Here is a 22,273-nt window from a genome sequence, read left to right as displayed (position 1 = left end):
CCTCTTCTTGTCGATATATATCAGTGTCCATACTGAAGTAGGTAGTTTCCACACAGAAAGTCAACATTTCCATCAAGTTTGTTATTGGTATACTAGTGCGTTCTTTTAGATGGGTGTCTGTCACTAGTTTTTCTTGAATCACCGATAGTGCTTCACCAGTTGAGACTTTGGTGAATAGACTTATCACATCTAGACTCACCATCTGGTTGGATTCAATGGGGGTATCCTTGATCAATTCTGTGAAGTGGATGGAATTCTTCACGTATGATGTTGACTTTCCTGCTAATGGACTGATTATATCCACCAAGAAGCGGCTCAGTGGATGACATGCTGAACCTCTACAGCTCACTATAGGTCTTAGTGGAATACCTTCCTTGTGAATCTTAGGGAGACCGTACATGTGTGGTAGTTTACTGTAGTGTTGAGTCAGCTGTCTGTACTTCATTGGTGTGAAGTGATCCTTGTTCTGTGACAACTTCCTCTCTGTTTTCAGAGTTGGGTCTTTCTTTACTCTACTGTAGCTACCATCACTTATAAGACTTGCCAATTTTTCGGAGTAGTCAGACTTGTTCATCACCACTGTAGCATTTCCCTTGTCCGCTGGGAGTATTATGATGGAATTGTCTCTTTGTAGCCGTTTGATAGTGAACTTTTCTTCCTTAGTGATGTTTGGTTTGGGAAGTTTCGCTTTTTCCAGTACCTGTCTCACCTTCCACCTTAGTTCATCTCCCTGAGCTTTTGGTATCTTTATGGTTATCTCTTCAATAGGGGCTATTATGTCCAAGTATGGAATGCGCTTGATGGTTGTCGCAAAGTTGAGGCCTTTCTTTAGTACGGCTTCTTCGGAGTCTTCCAGACGTCGGCTACTTACATTAATCACTGCTTTCACAGGTGGGTGATGGACTTCAGTCTTCATTCTCTGACCTTTAAGTTTCATAAACTTCTTAATCTGGCTTGTCTTCACCATTTCAAATTCTTTCATGTACGATTTTCCTAGATCTTGTTGAATTCTCTTTCTGTCGTCATCTCTAGTTATAGATCCTCTCACGGACGAGGGCATGTCCTGCCCTTTCCGCTACTCTTCTAGCTTTATATGAATCCACTGGTGTCATTATATTTAAGCCAGGTGGTATTAGCTTTGAGTCTCTACATCTACACAGGAAAGCTAGATGGTTTGAAAGACGACCTAGTTTTTAATGGAGTTTCTCTATATATCTCCAATGAAGTCTAATGTAGGCTCCGTACCAATTAGATAATAGAGTTCTATATTGAAGAGATGAGGAATTATTTACATTATTTACATTTGACGGATATTTATCCTCATCTTGTTTGTTGTTAACACAACGTTTCGGCTGATATACCCTCCAGCCTTCGTCAGGTGTCTCGGGGAAATTTTGAACCTGGGTTCTCATTCCTAACGATGTTACTATTATTATATTATATTATTATTATTATTAATATTATTAATCAAGTCGCTGCCGTGAATCGAACTCGGAATCTTGGGGTTAGTAGCCCGCGCTCTTAACCACTACGCCATATGCCCGTGGGCAATTATGGAGTGAATTTTAGGGATTTTCGAGCGAGATCGTTGCCAGTGCTCCTGGACTGGCTTATGAGCGGGCGACACATGAAATCTTTCCAGCGGAATCGTTGCCAGTGCCTCTGGACTGGCTAAAGTGCGGGTGACACATGAAATCTTTCGAGCGAGATCATTGCCAGTGCTCCTGGGCTGGCTCTTGTGCGGATAACACATGAGGTTTTTCGTGCGAGATCGTTGCCAGTGCCCCTGGACTGGCTCATGTGCGGGCGACAACACATGAAATCTTTCGAGCGGGATCGTTGCCAGTGCCCCTGGTCTGGCTCATGTGCGGGCGACACATGAAATCTTTCGAGCAGGATCGTGGCCAGTGCCCCTGGACTGGCTCATGTGCGGGCGACACATGAAATCTTTCGAGCGAGGTCGTTGTCAGTGCCCCTAGACTGGCTCTTGTGCGGGTGAGACATGAAATGTTTCCATCGAGATCGTTGCCGGTGCCACTGAACTGGCTCTTGTGCGGGGCCGTCCTAGGATTTTCGAGCGGGATCGTTGCCAGTGCTCCTGGACTGGCTCATGTGCGGGTGACACATGAAATCTTTCAAGCGGGATCGTTGCCAGTGCCCCTGGACTGGCTCATGTGCGGGCGACACATGAAATCTTTCGAGCGAGGTCATAGCCGGTGCCCCTTGGCTGGTTCTTGTGTGGGGCCGTCGTAGGATTTTCGAGCGAGATCGTTGCCAGTGCCCCGGGACTGGCTCATGTGCGGGTGACACATGGAATGTTTCGAGCGAATTCGTTGCCGGTGCCCCTGAACTGGCTCTTTTGGGGGGGCCGTCGTAGGATTTCCGAGCGAGATCGTTGCCAGTGCCACTGAACTGGCTCATTTGCGGGCGACACATGAAATGTTTCGAGCGAGATCGTTTTCGGTGCCCCAGAACTGGCTCTTGTGGGGGGCCGTCGTAAGATTTTCGAGCGAGGTCGTTGCTAGTGCCCAGAACTGGTCCATGTGCGAGCGGCACATGAAATCTTTCTAGCGAGATCGTTGCCAGTGCCCTTGAACTGGGTCTTGTGTGGGGCCGTCGTAGGATTTTCAATCGAGATCGTTGCCAGTGCCCCTGGACTGGCTCATGTGCGGGTGACACATGAAATCTTTCGAGCGGGATCGTTGCCAGTGCACCTGGACTGGCTCATGTGCGGGTGGCACATGAAATCTTTCGAGCGGGATCGTTTCCAGTGCCCCTGGATTGGCACATATGTGGGTGACACATGAGGTTTTTCCAGCGAGATCGTTGCCGGTGACTCTGGACTGCCTTGTGTGCAGGCGACACATGAAATCTTTCGAGCGGGATCATTGCCAGTGCCCCTGGACTGGCTCATTTGCGGGCGACCCATGAAATCTTCCGAGCGGGATCGTTGCCAGTGCCCTGGACTAGCTCATGTGCGGGCGACACGTGAAATCTTTCGAGCGGGATCGTTGGTAGTGCCCCTGGACTGGCTCATGTGCAGGCGACACATGAAATCCTTCGAGCGTGATCGTTGCCAGTGCCCCTGGACTGGCACTTGTGCGAGTGACATATGAAATCTTTCCAGCGAGATCGTTGCCGGTGCCACTGAAATGGCTCATGTGCGGGCGACACATGAAATCTTTCGAGCGGGATCGTTGCTAGTGCCCTGGACTGGCTCATGTGCAGGTGACACATGAAATGTTTCGAGCAAGAGCGTTGTCGGTGCCCCTGAACTGGGACATGTGCGTGTGACACATGAAATCTTTCGTGCGGGATCGTTGCCAGTGACCCTGAACTGGCTCATGTGCGGGCGACACATGAAATCTTTCGAGCGAGATCGTTGCCAGTGCCCTTGAACTGGCTCTTGTGTGGGGCCATCTTAGGATTTTCAAGCGAGATCGTTGCCAGTGCCCCTGGAGTGGCTTCTGTGCGGGTGACACATGGAATGTTCCGAGCGAGATCGTTGCCAGTGCCCCTGAACTGGCTCTTGTACGGGGCTGTCGTAGGATTTCTGAGCGAGATCGTTGCCAGTGCTCCTGGAATGGCTCATTTGCGGGCGACACATGAAATCTTTCGAGCTGGATCATTGCCAGTGCCCCTGGACTGGCTCATGTGCCGGCGACACATGAAATCTTTCGAGCGAGATCGTTGCCAATGCCCCTGGACTGGCTCATGTGCGAGCGACACACGAAATCTTTCTAGCGGGATCATTGCCAGTGCCTATGGACTGGCTCTTGTGCGGGTGACTCATGAAATGTTTCGAGTGAGATCGTTACCAGTGCTCCTGGAATGGCTTATTTGCGGGCGACACATGAAATCTTTCGAGTTGGATCGTTGCCAGTGCCCATGGACTAGCTCATGTGCGGGCAACACATGAAATCTTTTGAGCGAGATCGTTGCCGGTGCCCCTGGACTGGCTCATGTGCGGGTGACACATGAAATGTATAGAGCGAGAGCGATTTCGTGGCCCTGAACTGACTCTTGTGGTGGGCCGTCGTACGATTTTCAAGCGAGATCGTTACCAGTGCCCAGAACTGGCTCATGTGCGGGCGACACATGAAATGTTTGCAGCGAGATCGTTGCCAGTGCCACTGGACTGGCTCATGTACGGACGACACATGAAATCTTTTGAGCGAGATCGTTGCCAGTGCCACTGGACTGGCTCACGTGCGGGCGACACATGAAATCTTTCGAGCGAGATCGTTGCCAGTGCCACTGGACTGGCTCATGTGCGGGCGACACATGAAATCTTTCTAGCGGGATCATTGCCAGTGTCCCTGGACTGGCTCTTGTGCGGGTGACTCATGAAATGTTTCGAGAGAGATCGTTGTCAGTGTCCCTGAACTGGCTCTTGTGTGGGGCCGTCGTAGGATTTTCAAGCGAGACCGTTCCCAGTGCCTCTGGACTGGCTCATGTGCGGGCAACACATGAAATCTTGCGAGCAAGATCGTTGCCGGTGCCCCTGGACTGGCTCTTGTGTGGGCGACACATGAAATCTTGCGAACGGGATCATTACCAGTGCCCCTGGACTGGCTCTTGTGCAGGCGACACATGCAATCTTGCGAACGGGATCATTGCCAGTGCCCTTGAACTGGTTCTTGTGTGGGGCCATCGTAGGATTTTCGAGCGAGGTCGTTGCCGGTGCCTCTGGACTGGCTCTTGTGCGGGTGGCACATAAAAAACACCATTTTGAGCGTGGCCGTTGCCAGTACCGCCTGACTGGCCTTCGTGCGGGTGACGCGTAAAAGCACCCACTACACTCTCTGAGTGGTTGGCGTTAGGAAGGGCATCCAGCTGTAGAAACTCTGCCAAATCAGATTGGAGCCTGGTGTAGCCATCTGGTTTCACCAGTCCTCAGTCAAATCGTCCAACCCATGCTAGCATGGAAAGCGGACGTTAAACGACGACGACGACAACAGAAGGCTCACAATGAGAGATATGAGCCAAGTGCCAGAAGGTGAGAACGACAAACACAACCGTTATGTATATATAAAGAGTGTAAATTTATTAACATAGTGAAACTGTTTGTGTCTGTGTGTGTTCATGCGGCATATATAAATAACACAGTAGATAAGTCAAGCATTCGTGTACAAGAGAATGTATACAACAATGTGGAATAATGGACAGTCGTATAAGCAATAGTGTGTGTACAATATGTGAGTGTACAAGTGTGTGTGTGAATGAGAGGAACGCAGAACATAGAAAGAGTGTCTTTAACATAGACTGTAAAAAGTCTTAAAACACTGAGATAGAGAAAAACCAGTTCGTATAAGAGTTACACAAGATATAGAATGTTCATACGCAGGAAGTTGTGGCCAAGGAGCAGAGCTGTGGTATCACAATATGTGTGTTGAGTATCGATGTTGTGACCGGTTACTTGATACGGAATATTCTCGCAGGTTAGTTCTGACTGTTTCTCGTGGTGGAAGTAATCCACTCATACAGTGTTGAGATAAAACCGTGTTTGTTGATATTGGTGTGTCCCTGGTGGTGGGGTTGCTGGCACACGACATTGTGGTAGTCAGTACATTGGTGGTGAAGACGTCAACGCTGGAACTGGCTGTACCTGTATGTGTGGTCAGCGACCAGACCTGTGAGAGATCTGGAATTGAAGACTACTGGCGTCGTTGGATTGGGCTTATTTATAGTTGAAATAGGGCTCACCGGAAACCCAGAGAAACTCTCTCTCACATGACCTTATCTGAAGGCCATGATTGGATGGAATGCACCCCGGCGCGAAGCAGAAGTGGAGACAATTGCCGCGCAAATAAGAACCAATCAGGATGGTGGACAGAAGGGTCCAAGGCAGCCGGAGGCTAGATGTTAGCCGCTTTGTTATCATTTATGATTGAATGCCCGAGAGAGAGGTTTCACTACATACTGTATGCTAAAGTAAGTCATGAAAGGGTTAGCAGTGTCAACACACTTCACATTTCTATGTTTCTGAGGGCAATGAAATAAAATACTAGATAAGGAGTGGGTCAATATAGTTGACAAATTATGTCCTCCTATGAAATTTTTGGCTTTGTACCTTTGTTAGAAATTCTTGTTAGTACTATTATATAGTGCGAGCAAGAGAAAAAAATGATGTCCAGAGAACATCTGCAGGTTTTCCTAAACTGTTAACATGAATGTAGATGATGTCTTTTTTCAACTTCTGTAAATTAATGTCTGATGAGAAGGTGATTCCGTGTAAAGGTTGCCATTCTGGAGAGAAATGATTGGATAAAATATTTAGTATAAGGTTTGAGCTGTGAGACATGTTAAAGATGATGATGGGGGCTCAGTTTGACAAAGTATACAGCTTATTAATTCACAAGAATAGTAGCAGGTGTTAGGGTTTTTTTTCTCTGTTTTATTTGAACAATTTAACTGGATACAGGGGGCTGTATCTTTGGCTTTTGCATTCCTTCTGAGACAAACGGCAAGAGCTGTGCCTTCAAAATTGGTAAGATTGACGTAGTTGATCTTGAATAATATGTGGATGGCTGCAGAAGAAAAAAAACATGGTCAAGGGAATTTCGTAAGGCTGACAATCTAGTAAGAAAGAAATTAATGCTTGGTTTGCATGTGAATTTCAACCTACGTGAGCTTTGAACCTTTCGTTGCCAGATGCTATAACATGTTTTGTATCAAATATAGTAATACCACCACTATTGGGATAATGGCCTAAAATATGTGGTACCAGTGCGATAAAATAAGATAATGCAGCAACAATAAGAACGTAACTATCTCTCAAGAACCAACAATAAACGTTCCAAATGAGCAAACCAACCCACACTCTCCAACTTCACTATGAAATAACACAAACTATATACACTCTTTCGGTTCAGTCCATTCTTCATAAGAGGCTACCTTGACTCTCATCACAACACTGAGAGTGTAAGAGTTGACTTGTGGTTACTAACTTTATCCTTAAGCTTCTCTTACTGCTAGAAACCACTTATGCCTGGTACTGGCATTTATGTGAACAATGTAGACAACAGACAAGTATCAAATACTATAATACATAAATTGTTTATTTATTAAAGTTATCTTTAAATGTAGAAGAAGTATCATAATTACCAAATGATAATCGATTAGCATATCCAGGGCCACAATACTGTAGACAAGGCCATTTTGAGCAAAGAAACATGCCTGGAAGAGTGTGGGGTAGCAGGAGAATGTATCAAATAGCCAAAAGGGAAGCTAAGGGACAGGTATATATAGCCAAGGGAGTAGCAGAAAAGAAGTTTGTCAATGTCCAGTGACACGAGGACCAAAGACTTGAGGTGTTTCGTGTTGCAAGACAGTGTGTGAGAGAGAATTGTGATGTCAGGAGAGAAACATGTCCACATGGATGATGGTGCCCTTGCAAAGAAAGAGGCTTGGAGAAGCCATAATGAATGACTGCTAAATGTGGAGAATGAATGGGAGAAAGAGAGTCTGCCAAAGGAATTCGCCCTTTAATTTACTGTTGCAATCAAAGCCTCACTTCTTTGCTTTAGCTCAAAACCATATCCTTGTGTTACCAAGGATTGAAGTCATCCCCCTGTGATATTTTAGCATGTTATGCAATACCATAACAATCTTACAGTAATTGTGTGATGACTGAGTTAATATACTAATAGCATTGTCTAATAACAATGAATAGGACAAGTGTCTCATTCCACCCACTAAATTTTCAGTTTGTGCAAAATAGCAGTTAAAACCAACTTTTCATAGCTGAAAAATATTTCATCTGTGCAAAAGATCAAAGCTGTCTGCTTGACTGTCAGAGGTCATCTTCTAGCTGGAAGTGAGGAAAGTGAATCAATTGCCAAACAGTGTTTATAGATGAAAAGGTGTTACCTTAAAAAGCATTCAAATTGTGACCATCCTATATTTTTGTCAGGTAGTATCATGTATTGAGGACTACATTATCTTCTATGTCTTCTCCTTCTTTTTAAGATGCACAGTATAATTTGATGGCCAAATTCAGTTGCTATTTCTAGAGGCCAAACAATCACATAGAGAGAGGCACTCTCATTTAGCAAAGTGTTTCGAGATTATATGCACTCAGTCACACAACTTGCTCCAGTATGACCATCAACTCGCCCTCCCTCTACATTCAGTAATAATGGAAGAAGACATACACATACATTATTTGCTACCTGCTGATATAGAAGCCCACCCATTTATATACAGATATCGGATGTCTCCCATTAACACTTCTAAAGGCTTAATGCCATCTCCACCCCTACTTAGGGTTTATCTCCTATGTAAGGTAGTGATCATGTAGCACATAAAAATGATGGTCTAGTGTATGCAGGTTGAAGGTTATTGTTTGTTTATGAATTCTGCCAAATGCGAGCTTTCTTTTCAGGTGCATGATGCTGCTGTCCCCCATCCCAGGGTCTCACAGACCCACACCTCCCATACCCGCAGGATTGGCAAACTCAATGTGGGCACACTGAAAGGTAGGTCTGCTGAGATTGTTGAGATGCTTGAATGGAGCTGCATCCAAGAATTAAAGTGGATAGGAGGAGGTTCCTCACAGACTAAGAACATATGAATAAGATTTTCTGGGCAGGGAACCCTAACGGAGTTGGGGGCATGGGTATACTTCTTGCAGAGAAATTAGTTGATAAGGTAATCGAGGTAGTCACATTAGATTAGTGCTGCATCATGTGTTAGCAACCATTATCTTGGCCTATGCTTTTATGACACCCTCTTGCAGACTACCTTATCGACGAATGACAGGGACCCTCTCTCTGTGGTTGGTGACTGTTGGATAACATGCAGGGGGCTTCCATGGCGTACATAGAGGCTACGGTTTTGGTTCCCACAATGAGGAGGGAACCAGGCTGCTGGAGTTCTGCAATGCAAATGATCTTACAGTTTGCAATACCAACTTCAGGAAACCTATCAGTTACCTACCAATCTGGTAGACACACTAATCAAATTGACTACATCCTCGCCAGAAAAAGGGAAAGATGGCTACTTGTAAATGCAAAAATCTTCCCAGATGAAGAATGCACCCCATGACAAAGATTAGCGAATTTAGGATCAGGGCTAAATAGATGCCCAGCAAGGAGGAGAAGGGTCTGGAAGCTTAAGGATCCCACAAAAAGAGATTCAGAGACATATTACTCAAAGCTGTAGGAGACAACTGGATGTTTCTACGGGACAACCTGTTGAAGGCCACTGACCCGATCTGTGGATGGTACAAAGTCTCCTCTCAACCCAAGGTAACGTGGTGGTAGAACAATGTGCTGTTGACAGGGCCATTAAGGAAAAGAAACAGGCTTGGAAGGACTGGAAGAACAGTGGCAGCAGTGAGGTGTATCAGATTGCCAATGACCATTCCAGTGCAATCATCTCTCTTGCACACCTTTTCGCTCAAGGTGCTCACACTCTGTCGTCTATGCACACTGACATTACACATCCAGCGGATCATACAAGCTTCATTCGTTTCAAGCCTACGTGTGTCCTCAGCAGTCATGACCCATGTTTCACTGCTGTGTAGCATGGCAGTTCACACACATGCATCATACAGTCTACCTTTCATCCTGAGAAAGAGGTTCTTAGTTGCCAGCAGAGGTAGGGCCTCCCTGAACTTTGCCCAGGCTATTCTTATTCTCAGAAAAAGAATAGCTGCTATACTCTCAGAGCAACCACCCTCACTACTGACTTGGTCACCTAGGTAACAGAAGCTATCAACTACTTCTAATTTTTCCCCCTGGAGTGTGATGGAATCTATTTTCTGTACATCTTCAGTGTTTACTGCCCCTGTGCATCTGCCACATACAAAAACTATTTTCCTGGTTAACCTTCCTTTGATATTGCTGCACCTTTTATGTGTCCATAGTTTACACTAGGTACATCATATGGAGTTTCTATCCATGCCTTTTCTACAGATTGAGCAGGGCCATCTGCCTGAAGGGGTTTGTACTTTGTCTGCCCTCCTACTCACTAAGATTTGGTTTAGGTTATCTCTAAGGCCCTTCGATTCCAGACCTTACTTCCATACCCTAAACTTCGTCTCTAGTTCTGGAAGTGACTTAGCTATTAGAGCAAGGTCATCAGCATAGAGGAGCTCCCAGAACCAGCCTGTCTTGAATTCCTCTGTTACTACCTGGAGGACTATGATGAATAAGAGGGGGCTGAGGACTGATCCTTGGTGAACCCCTACCTCTACCCAGAATTCTTCACTATACTCGTTGCCAACCCTCACTTTATGGAGAGAATCCCTGTACAGAGCTTGCACAGCTCTTACCAATCACTTGTCTATCCCTAGTTTCCACATTGACCACCAGATAAGAGATCATTGGCCACCAGATAAGGGATTGTGGACTTTCTCCAAGTCCACAAAAGCCAAGTACAGAGGTATATCTTTGGCTAAGTATTTCTCCTGCAGTTGCCTTACCAGAAATATAGCATCAGTAGTTCTTCTGCTGAGCACAAAACCAAACTGCATCACATCTAGGCTAACTCTCTCCCTAATTTGTTGGGCTATGACCCTCTCTATAACTTTCACCACCTGATCCAATAATTTGATACCCACCCCTGTAGCTATTTTTATCTAAGGTATCACCTTTACCTTTGTTGCAGTTGACTATGGTTCTGCTACACCAGTCATTGGGTATGACTCCTTCCTGAATCACCTGGTTTACAATATGAGTGACTAAACCATAACCCACTGCACCAGATATTTTAAGCATCTCAGTGGTGATTCCTGATGGGCCAAGTGTTTTCTCTGTCTTCATATCCTTAATTGCATTATCTACCAACATACTGTCCATTCAGATAGCTGGTCTCTCAGTTGAGTCAACATTTGGCAAACTCTCCTCCTCCCATTCATTCTCTATTTTCAGCAGTCTTCCATAATGGCATTTCCAAGCCTCTTTCTTTGCAGAATCATTAAATGCTAGTGCACCATCATCCAAGCAGACACTTTTCTCTCCTATGACATCACAATTTTCTCTCACACACTGTCTTGCAATCTGAAACACTTTAAGTCATTGGTCCTCACGTTACTGAACATAGGCAAACGTCTTCTTTTCTGCTTTTCCCCTTGCTGGATATACCTGTCTCCTAGCTTCGTTTCTGGCTATCTGATGCAGTTCCCTCCAACCTACACTCTTCCAGGCCTTCCAAGCCTGTTTTCTTTGCCCTAATGACCTTGTCTACAGCATTGTTCCACCACCATGTCACCCTAGGTCTGGATGGGACTTTGCACCAGCTACAGATTTGGTCTGCGGCACTCAGGAAGCTGTCCCACTGGAATTCCCAGTTGCCCTCTATATCGCAAGTCTGGAGTTTCATGCAGAAACTATACCAAGATTCAATAGCAATTGTTCAAAAGTTATGAAAACCAAATTTCTTCATCACCTTCACCTGAAAAGGAAAATTACAGACAGACAAGCACCAGCTGACTGAGTATTTGATATGGAAGTTAAGGATCTCTAACATGATATATGGGAGAACATTTTGAGAGAGGTTGTAGGGTACGTGTAGGGTTTAGAGTTTCAAAAGCATGGATTTCCGCATTGTCATATGTTTTCTTTTACTTGTTTCAATCATTTGACTGCGGCCATGCTGGAGCACCACCTTTAGTCGAATCAAATTGACCCCAGGACTTCTTCTTTGTAAGCCTAGTACTTATTCTATCTGTCTCTTTTGCCAAACTGCTAGGTTACGGGGACCTAAACACACCAGCATCAGTTGTCAAGCGATGTTGGGGGGACAAACACAGACACACACACACACACACACACACACACACACACACACACACACACACACACACACACACACATATATATATATACGATGGGCTTCTTTCAGTTTCCATCTACCAAATCCACTCACAAGGCTTTGTTCATATTAAAAAAAGAATATGTTTGATCCAGAACACTATGTAAAGTTTGTTTATGCAGAACTTCCAAATCCATAAACAAACTGATTCTATTTCAATATGTCACCAAAATCATGCTACATGGTCCATGTGGGAGATATAAACCCAACGCAACATGTATGGTTGATGGCAAATGTAAACATTTTCCTAAAGACTTTCAGTAAAATACATTACACAATTATAACAGCTATCCACTTCACTTGTGTTGAATTAATGGTTCTATATTTACAAAATCAAATGTCAAATTAGATAATGATAATTGTTCAGAACTACCATATTCCCCCACTTGTTTTAGTCAAATATGGAGGTTATTTTAATGTAGAGCTATGTGAACAAAAGTCATCGATTGGACTGAAATGGGGTTTGCACACATGATTAACTTGGGATTACTGTATGGCAAAACACAAGGTCAAATCCAGATGTTATACATCTTTAAGAAATTTCATGCTTCATAAAATGTTTAATTAGTATTTTTCAAATAATGAAATAAAGCTATACATAATTACCACCTAGATGATTAAATATTTCATTAGGTTTTGGCCAGAACTGCGCCAGACCATGACTAAATTAATAACAATACCTCTCTATCTTTTACACATTCTCTTTAGGGCTACATGAGAAAAAAAAAAAAAAAATTAAATCATAGGAACACATTCTCTTCATTATACACCAGAGAAACATTTCCAACTGGTTAGATATGGAGTAATTGTTTCCTATTCTTTGTATTTCTTGAAACACGTTTTAACAATTCTCTTTCACAACAATTTTTAATATGCACATTGTGTGGCTGTGTGGTAAGAAGCTTGCTTCTCAACCACATGGTTCCAGGTTCAGTCCTACTGTGTAGCATCTTGGGCAAGTGCCTTCTACTATAGCCTTGGGTCAATTAAAGTCTTGCGAGTGGATTTGGTAGATAGAATCTGAAAGAAGCCCATCATATATACACACATACATATATTTATATATACATATTTATATTTATATATACATATTTATATACATGTATGTGTCTTTGTGTCTGTGTTTGTCCACCACCACCGCTTGACAACCAGTGTTGGGCATCCAGCTGTAGAAACTCTGCCAGATCAGATTGGAGCCTGGTGCAGCCATCTGGCTCACCAGTCCTCAGTCAAATCGTCCAACCCATGCCAGCATGGAAAGCGCACGTTAAACGATGATGATGATGATGATGACGTGCACACGTGCACACACACACACACACACACATCCTTTTTATCTTTTTCCTTTTATCTGTTTCAGTCATTAGACTGTGGCCATGCTGGGGCACCACTTTGAAGACTTTTAAGTGAACCTGGAACCATGTGACATGGAAGCTACATATGAAGGTGTGTGTGCATGTTACTGTCTCCTTGTGATGATGGTGGGTGTTGATGACGATGATGCTGCTGCTGCTGCTGCTGCTGCTGATGATGATGATGATGATGATGATGATGATGATGATGATGATGATGATATCGATCATCATCATTTTTTATATATTTGCTCTCCATGTTTGCATGGTTTGGACTGGTCTTCTCCTTCACCTTATCCCCAACCCATCCCACACCACTTGTTGCATTGTTTTCTCATTTCCTTTGTGATGTTCAAACATCCTTTGATAAGCTTTTATTACTTTTGGCCACGTCTTCTTTGGTCTTCTCCTTACGCTAAGTCCATCGTTACGTCTGCATCTTGACTTACTCCGTAGCTGTCTGCCATTATCCACAGGCATCAGTATCAACACAGTTATCTCCCTTGCACGTTCCATTTCTATTCCTCTCAAACAATCTCCTAACTTCTCTTTGCTTTGCCATTCGTGCATATGAAACGTTACTCATCCAAGGGAGCATACTTTCTGCATTTCTCTCCAACCTTTGCTCTACTCTGCAACGATTACCACCCTTTACTCCACCATTCCGTACCGGGAACATCGAAGTTCGTACACGAGTGGAGTGGCTTAGTGGTTTGGGGTATTCGGCTCACGATCATAAGGTAGTGAGTTCGATTCCTGGTAGCACATTGTGTACTTGAATAAGATACTTTATTTCGTGTTGCTCCAGTCCGGTCAGCTGGCAATAGTGAGTAGTACCTGTATTTGAAAGGGCCAGCCTTATCACACGCTGTGTCATGCTGAATCTCCATGAGAATTACGTTAAGGATATGCATGTCTGTGGAGTACTCAGCCACTTCCACGTTAACTTCACTAGCAGACTATACTGCTGATCGGGACTCTTATCGTTGTAACTGATGGAATGCCAGTTACTCAATGATGGAGTTGCCTTGCTTTTAGCAGAACAGGTAAAAGCTCTTTGAACTTTTTCTCCCCAGTTCTTATCCAGGCTGCTATGCATTCAGGGTACCCACCCATCTATCACTGATTAGGTTATCTAGATTACAGAAGTTATTCAACTATTTTTACTATATAAGCATGGGCATGACCGTGTAGGAAAAAGCTTGCTTTCCATGGGGTTTTGAGTTCAGTCCCACTGTATGACACTTTGGGCAAATGTCTTTCAGTGAAATAAACAATGAGGTGGCAAGGTTCAGGGTATATATAAAAATACACATTTACTGTTTCATTACCAGTTAATAGTTATTGCAGCAGTTGCAAGGTTGCAAGGTATTTACAATTACATATTTACCATTACATTAAGAAATTTATCCTATATATATATATATATTTCTCTCTCTGTAATAATTATTGTGGCATTTACTGTTAAATTTGCAGCTCCGATACATGTGCTTCCATTTCGTTCATTTGCTTATATTTTGTTAATTTACACTGCTTACAAAAATACAGACATGCTATATACAAACCACACGGTAAGCCAATATGTCTTATTTTCTCAAGTAATTAATTATTACATATTCTCATGTGACTGCATAGGCTCATTTTATATTTCTTATTCTCCAGCCACACCAGTAATCCAATGTCAACCTTTTGCCTTCTGCAATATTTCAACAGTTCACCAACCCTAACACTAACCTTAACCCTCAATGCCATCTCCCATTGCAGCCCATTTCCAGAATGTAGCCATTTATGTACAATATCTCCATTATACCTCCATTCATTTGTCTGTCAACCATACGATGGGTTATATTAGATGCAGTGCTGACTGCCTCAAAGGCGAGTATATCCACTGACAACTTTTCGGTGTGTTCAAAAATTACATGCCCCACTAATTTTCCCTGACAGGTTAGGGTATGGAATCCTCCAGATGGATATATTACATGTTGCTTAGTCGAATTAGACCATCATTTACTCCACAAATGTTTTGTCTTCAATGCTGCACTTTCCTGTATCACCGGTTTCAACAAAACTACAATATATATATATATATATATATATATATATATACAAACTATACCATTTTAATCCTGAGTAACAACGGGTATCTCTGCTAGTGTGTGTGTGTGTATATATATATATATATATATATATATATATATATATATATATATATATATATATATATATATATATATATAACTTGCCAAATATTAAGTATTTACTCTTTGCTTTTAATACATTACCTTTAATTTCTACTGTTCTCTCTTGGCCCTATACCAGATATTGCAGACCAAGCTTCCTCCATTCACTACTCTGACGGTGCATTTTTGAGCAGCTCACTTAAATTCTGCATGAAAAATGCATGGTTTTTTGAAAACCCCATTCCTTCCTTTACTTGTCACTTCCATTGGAAGCAATGACAAGCATTGCTTTTCCAGTTGACCTTTCATATTTCCTGTGTTTTCAATAGGGACTTTACACAATCCCTAAAGCATAGTCTTTGTTTCTGCTCAGAGTGCATTCCACAAACACTTTTGCAGCGTAACATCTACTGAAGGATCCTTTGATCATCCATCCAAACAAGGTGTCCAGTACAAGGTTCTCGTGTTTCAATGCTCATGACATCAGTTCCCCTCAAGCCCTCTGTGTCTAGAGTTCACCAGGAACAGCCAATATTCTGAATGTGCTGGATGGCAAGCTGGCAGAATCATTAGCATGCCAGGTAAAATACTTAGCAGCATTTCATTCAGCTTTACATTCTGAGTTCAAGTTCTGTCAAGGTCAGCATTGCCTTTTATTCTTTCAAGGCTGATAAAATAAGTACCAGTTAAGTACTGGGGTTGATGTAATTGACTTACCCTTTCCCTGAAATTCCTGGCTCTGGCCTTGTGCCAAAATTTGAAACCAATATTCTGAATGTGTCTCAGATATCTCTGATGGAAGTGTTCAAGGATCCTTACATGATGCCTGCAGAGGGTTCATGTGTCACATGTGTGAAGCAGTGACATAATCCACACACATGCACAGCAACTTTGGTTCCCCTTGTAACACAAATTTAAATATTTGACCCTTTTGCATTCAGATTTTTCTGTCAAATGTAATGCTTATTTTCTTTTTGAAGAATTTCTAGTCAAATGAATTGACTCTAGTAATTATTTTTTTTTAAAGCCTGGTATTTATTCTATCAGTCTCTTATGCCAACTGCTAAGTTACAGCAATATAAACACACCAGCACCAGTTGTCAAGTGGTGGCTGGGGGACAAACACAGACACAAAGACACATACACATGTGCACCCCCCCCCCACACACACAATGGGCTTTCTTCAGCTTCCTTCTACCAAATCAACTCATAAGGCTTTGGTCAGCCCGAGTCTATAGTAGAAGACACTTGCCCAAGGCACCATACAGCATACAGTGGAACTGAACCCAGAACTATGTGGTTGGGAAGCAAGCTTCTCACCACACAGCCATGCCTGCACCTATTTATTCACTATGTTTTGAATTTATCATACATTTTCTTGTAGCTTTAAGATTTCAAAGATGTGATTGTTTAATTCTGCAATGACATTGTAGGGGTTAGCAGCTGGATCTGGTCAGTATGAACATAAAAAAGGGGTATACTATTTGGGTCAGATATGGCCAATGTAACCCTTTAGCTATGCTTATTTATCCACATTGTTTTGAATTAATCCTGCATTATCTCATAGCTTTGAGATTTTCATGGTGTGATTGCTTATGTTTTAAGGATATTGTAAGGTAGGTGTGAGAGGCTGGATCTGGTCAGTTTTCTCATAAAACATGTAGAATATTTGGGCTGGATATGGTCAGTGTAACCCTTTAGCATTCAGGTTACCCTGTCAAATGTATTGCTTATTTTATTCACATTGTTTTGAATTAATCTTGAATTAGCCATCATCCTTGTTTTAATACTTTCTATCATCCTTGTTTTAATCCTTTAGCATTCAGGTTACCCTGTCAAATGTAATGCTTATATATTCACATTTTTAAAAAATTAATCACGCATTACCTCAGAACTTCAAGATTTCACTGATGTGACAGCTTACTTTCAGAATGACATTGTAGGGTAGGTTTGAGAGGCCAGATCTAGCCAGTTTGAACATAAAACAAGTGGAATATTTTGGATGGATATCGCTGGTTTAAATGCTAAAGGGTTTAATGTTTTACCTTTCTCTCTTTCATACACAACTTGTATCCAGTCTCCACAGTACTATCACATTAAACATCACAAGACTCACTACCATGCAGTATCACACTCCTTAAGCATATTACCTTATCCACCAGGCTGTGTAAACCATTGATATCTCCACAACGTCTTTGCTGCCCTCTACCTCACTTTCATTGTAAGCTAATGATATACACATAGTTGTACCTTATCAACATCATTGTCTTCGTCAACATCATCATCATCATCATGTTTATTTACCGTCCATTTTCCATGCTGGCATGGGTTGGATGGTGTGACCAGAGCTGGCAAGCAGGAGAGCTGCACCAGGGTCCAGTCCTTTGTTTTGCCCTTCCTAATGCCAACCACTTTACAGAGTGTGCTGGATGCTTTGAATGCAGCACCAACATGAGATATATGTATGTATGTATGTATGTATGTATGTATGCATGTATGCATGTATGTATGTATGTATGTATACATGTATCTATGTGTATGTATATATATATATATATATATATATATATATATATATATATATATATATATATATACATATATATATATATATATATATATATATATTCACATATATATATATATATATATATATATATATATATATATATATATATATATATATATATATACATATATATATATATATATATATATATATATATATATATATATATATACATATATACATATATATATATATATATATATATATATATATATATATATATATATATATATATATATATATATATATATATATATATATATATATATAAAGCATGATTTATTCATGATCAGAGGCATTCGTAAATAGAGGTACTACTGTATATATATATCAGGTCATCCCAGAAGTTCTGTCTGATTTTACCTTTTAGAATTGAATGAAATTTAATAGTATTTTAGAATGTCTAATGGAATTAAAAATTATTTTTATGCATTTGTGTACATTTAAACTAAATAAATATTATTTTACAAAATAATAGAATTAAAATTTCTTTGATTAAAACCCTTTCTAACATGAAAGTATCCAAAGAGCATTTAAGGCACATAATGCTTTATGAGTACAAAAAAGGAAACTCTGCAGCCGAAGCGACTCGAAACATACACTCAGTTTATGGGAAAGAATGCTTGAATGAAAGAACTTGCAGAAGATGGTTTGCAAAATTCACAAGTGGAGATTTCAGCCTTGAAGATGAGGATTGAACAGGACGTCCAGTTGAGTTTGATGATAAGCTCCTTGAGGCATTACTTGAAAAAAATCCTGCATTATCAGTTGAAGAATTGGCAATAAAGCTTAGTTCAAACCATACAACTGTTTATCGTCATCTTCAACAACTTGGGAAGGTTCCTAAACTTGCAAAATGGGTGCCTCATGAATTGTCCAAAAGCAACCACAAATCCCGAGTTGATATCTGCTCTTCACTCCATTCTCGCGAACTTATTTCACCCTTTTTTGGATAGACTTTTGACTGGTGACAAAAAATGGATCTTCTATCGAAATATTAAACGTCGTAAACAATGGCTTGGTAAAAGGGAAAAAGCTCAACCACAACCGAGAAGGGAACTTCATGGGATAAAGGTTCTTCATTCTATCTGGTGGGATTGCAAAGGAGTAATTCACTTTGAATTGTTACCACCTAGTGCAACAGTCAATGCTCAAGTCTACTCTCAGCAATTAGAGCATTTGAACCAAGCTTTGAAGGAAAAAAGACCCACTTTAGCGAATCGAAAAATCACAGCACTTAAGATCGAAGAGCTTGGTTGGGAAAAAATTCCTCATCCACCTTAATCTCCTGACCTTGCTCCTTCAGACTACCATTTGTTTCATAGTTTACAGAATCATTTGGGGGACATAACTTTCGCAAACCAGGAGGAGGTCAAAACTGACATTTCAGTGTTTTTCGCTTTGTAACCAAAAAAGCTTTACATTGATGGGATTAAAAAGCTTGTAAACAGATGGAATGAAGTCATAGATAATCAGGGAAAGTACATTGATGATTAAATTTCAATAAAATATAACATTTGATCACTTGTTTTCTTTATTCAAAATTCGAACAGAACTAATGGGATGACCTGATATATATATATATATATATATATATATATATACATACGCATATGTATATATCATCATCATTGTTTAATGTCTTTACCTTGCTGGCATGAGCTGGACTGTTTGAACAGAGCCTACAAGCTAGAGAGCTGCATCAGGGTTCAGTCGTCTAATTTGGCTTGGTTTCTATGGCTGGATACACTTCTTAATGCCAACCACTTTAAAGAGTGTCCTAGGTGCACAAGCACTTTTACATGGCACCAGCACAAGTTCTTCTTATGTGGCTCTGACACAGGGCTCTTGCAGGCCAATCCTCTTTATCAGGAGATAGCAGAATTAGCACTTCTGCTGTGGAGGATGGGTCTTCTTGAGTACAGCAATGTGCCACATATCTCAGCAATGTGCCACATGTCTCAGCAATGTGCCACATGTCTCAGCAATGTGCCACATGTCTCCTCTGAAAGGTTCAGTGTCCTGATAAAAGACATGCACATCTTGTTAGATCAGAGATTTCAAGAGTTTTAACAACTTTATTTAATAGGTATAGCTTCTTTTTCATCTTCTATCTTTTACTTGTTTCAGCCAGTACACTGTGGCTACGCTGGGGCACCACCTTGAAGAGTTTTCAATTGAATGAATCAATCCCAGCACTTTTTTTTAAAGCCCAGTATTTATTCTGTCAATCTCTTTTTGCTGGTTGTCAAGTGGTGGTGGGGGACAAACACAAATACAAAGGCACACACACGCGCGTGCATACACACACACACACACAGACACGCACATGGTGGGATCAATAAGTATCTGGACTGTTGCCATAGTAACGAAGCTAAAGCATACAGTGTGAAGCCTCTTGGCACAGATTGACCTTAAACTCTGTTGTGCATGTACACTAAGTTTTAACATTCTAGTTCACTTCTGCTGTTTACAGCAGTGCTTGGAAGGAAGATGTATAGCATGTCATCATCGCTTTGACCATGACAGACAAAGTTGAGCAGAGAATCTGCATCAAATTTTGCCCAAAGCTTGGTAATACTTGTCCAGAGGCCTATGCAAAATTTCCAAAAAGTTTCCATTGTTCTTGACACAATGAAGGAGATCTCGGGCAACTGAAACCTGAGTGTCTTTTTGCTCAGCTGAAAGCAGTTTTGGCACAAACTTGGCAGATACGCATCTCATACCCAGATCTTCAGTGATAATGGATGGAACTGAACCGTAACTAATCTGAACATTCTCTGATAACTCACAGATGGTGATTCGATGATTTTCTCTCACAGCTGCATGCACATCTATGATGTTTTTCTCTGGTTGTGGGTCTCCACGAACATTTGTCAATATCAACATTTTGCGGTCATTCCAGAAACGTCTGAACCACTCATACACTTGTGTGTGGCTCATACACTCCTCTCCATACACTTTCTGAAACTTTGCATAGGCCTCTGAGCAGGTATCACCATGACAACTTTCTCTGACATGGTGAATGCGACGATCACACGCTACACATCTTCCTACTAAGCACTGCTGAAAACAGCAGAAGTTAGCTAGCATGTTAAACCTTAGTGCACATGCCCAGCAGAGTTCAAGGTCAATCTGTGCTAAGTGGCTTCACTCTGCATGCTTTAGCTTCGTTACTATGGCAACAGTCCGGATACTTATTGATCAGACCTAGTATAAATAATAAAGGTGGCTTATTCACAATTTACAACCAAAAGGCAGATTAAAGATACTAGTGAGCATCAGCATTGCTAGAAATAAGAGCCAAAACAAGTCTTAGCCATGATAAGGTACTTATCTTATGACTGACAAGGGAGGTTAGTTCCTTACAGCATCTGAGGTACAGCCAGATAACCAGTGATTTCGCATTTAAATTAATGCTCATCAGTGGCTCTTACCCAGCTGAGAGTGTAATATATGAGTGCATGTTTTTTTCTGACCTATGGATTCTTAGATAGTTATATATATATATGTATATGTATATGTGCGTGTGCCTATATATATATATATATGTATGTATGTATGTATGTATGTATACATATGTATGTATGTGTGTGTGTGTGTAGATGTATGTGTATTTGTTCAACTTTCCTGTTTACACATGGTGACTGTTAAATGGTTCTAAAACAATAACTTCCTGATGGTGTAATTTGCTCACTGTTCCCTACGAAAGCAAAATCTTTTTGTAAACAAAACATTCGTTCATACACTTTCATTTGTTTCTAATTCTCCACAACAGAAGCATGTCCAGTTTATTTATTATTCAAAAGATGGAAAGATTCTTAACTTATTTGGAACCAGATGGGGATTGGTGACAGGAAGGAAAGCTGGCTGTAGAAACACTCTGCTCAACATACTCTCATCTGACCCATGCAGGCACAGAAATATTGACTCTAAAATGATGATGAAGAAGACAATGATGGCTATGGCAAAAATAATGAGGATGGTGATGGTAATGGGGGGGGGGGTGATGATGATAGCGATGATGATGGTGATGATGAGGAAGAGATTATCCAAACGACAGTGCTCTCCAATTTCTATAGATCTTCAGTATTCAATACTTATGCTTCATATGTATGTAAAATCATATTTCTTGTATCTAAAGGTTTTTAAAAGTTTTTGTTATTGTTGGGAATGGTCATATTTTGCCAATGAAACCCATGTACTTGATCTTCACTTCAGCTTTATTATCATTATTTCAGTGTCTTTGTCTAAGCTCCCTTGTCAGACACCCTGTGACATCTTCAGCAACTCTCGACCCCATGTGTCTTTTCTTGTTCTACTTATTCCATTTTGCCTTTCTGAATGGAATA

At 41.4% G+C, this 22,273-nt stretch overlaps 1 long non-coding RNA gene across 2 annotated transcripts in view; it reads left to right on the top strand.

Moving 5' to 3' along the window:
• LOC149129274 (uncharacterized) overlaps nucleotides 1-22,064 on the top strand; it is a 35,630-nt gene extending 13,566 nt beyond the window's left edge. For both annotated transcript variants that reach the window (XR_016240122.1, XR_016240121.1), the window contains exons 2-3: nucleotides 13,181-13,266; nucleotides 21,700-22,064. This is a non-coding gene — a long non-coding RNA (uncharacterized LOC149129274). The remainder of the gene's footprint in view (nucleotides 1-13,180; nucleotides 13,267-21,699) is intronic.
• Nucleotides 22,065-22,273: the final 209 nt, after the last annotated feature.

The sequence above is a fragment of the Octopus bimaculoides genome, unplaced genomic scaffold (assembly GCF_046866305.1).
Source record: "Octopus bimaculoides isolate indiv1 unplaced genomic scaffold, ASM4686630v1 contig83, whole genome shotgun sequence".
Lineage (NCBI taxonomy): Eukaryota > Metazoa > Mollusca > Cephalopoda > Octopoda > Octopodidae > Octopus > Octopus bimaculoides.
The sequence above is the reverse complement of the archived record's forward strand: the minus strand, read 5'-3'. Positions and strand labels throughout refer to the sequence as shown.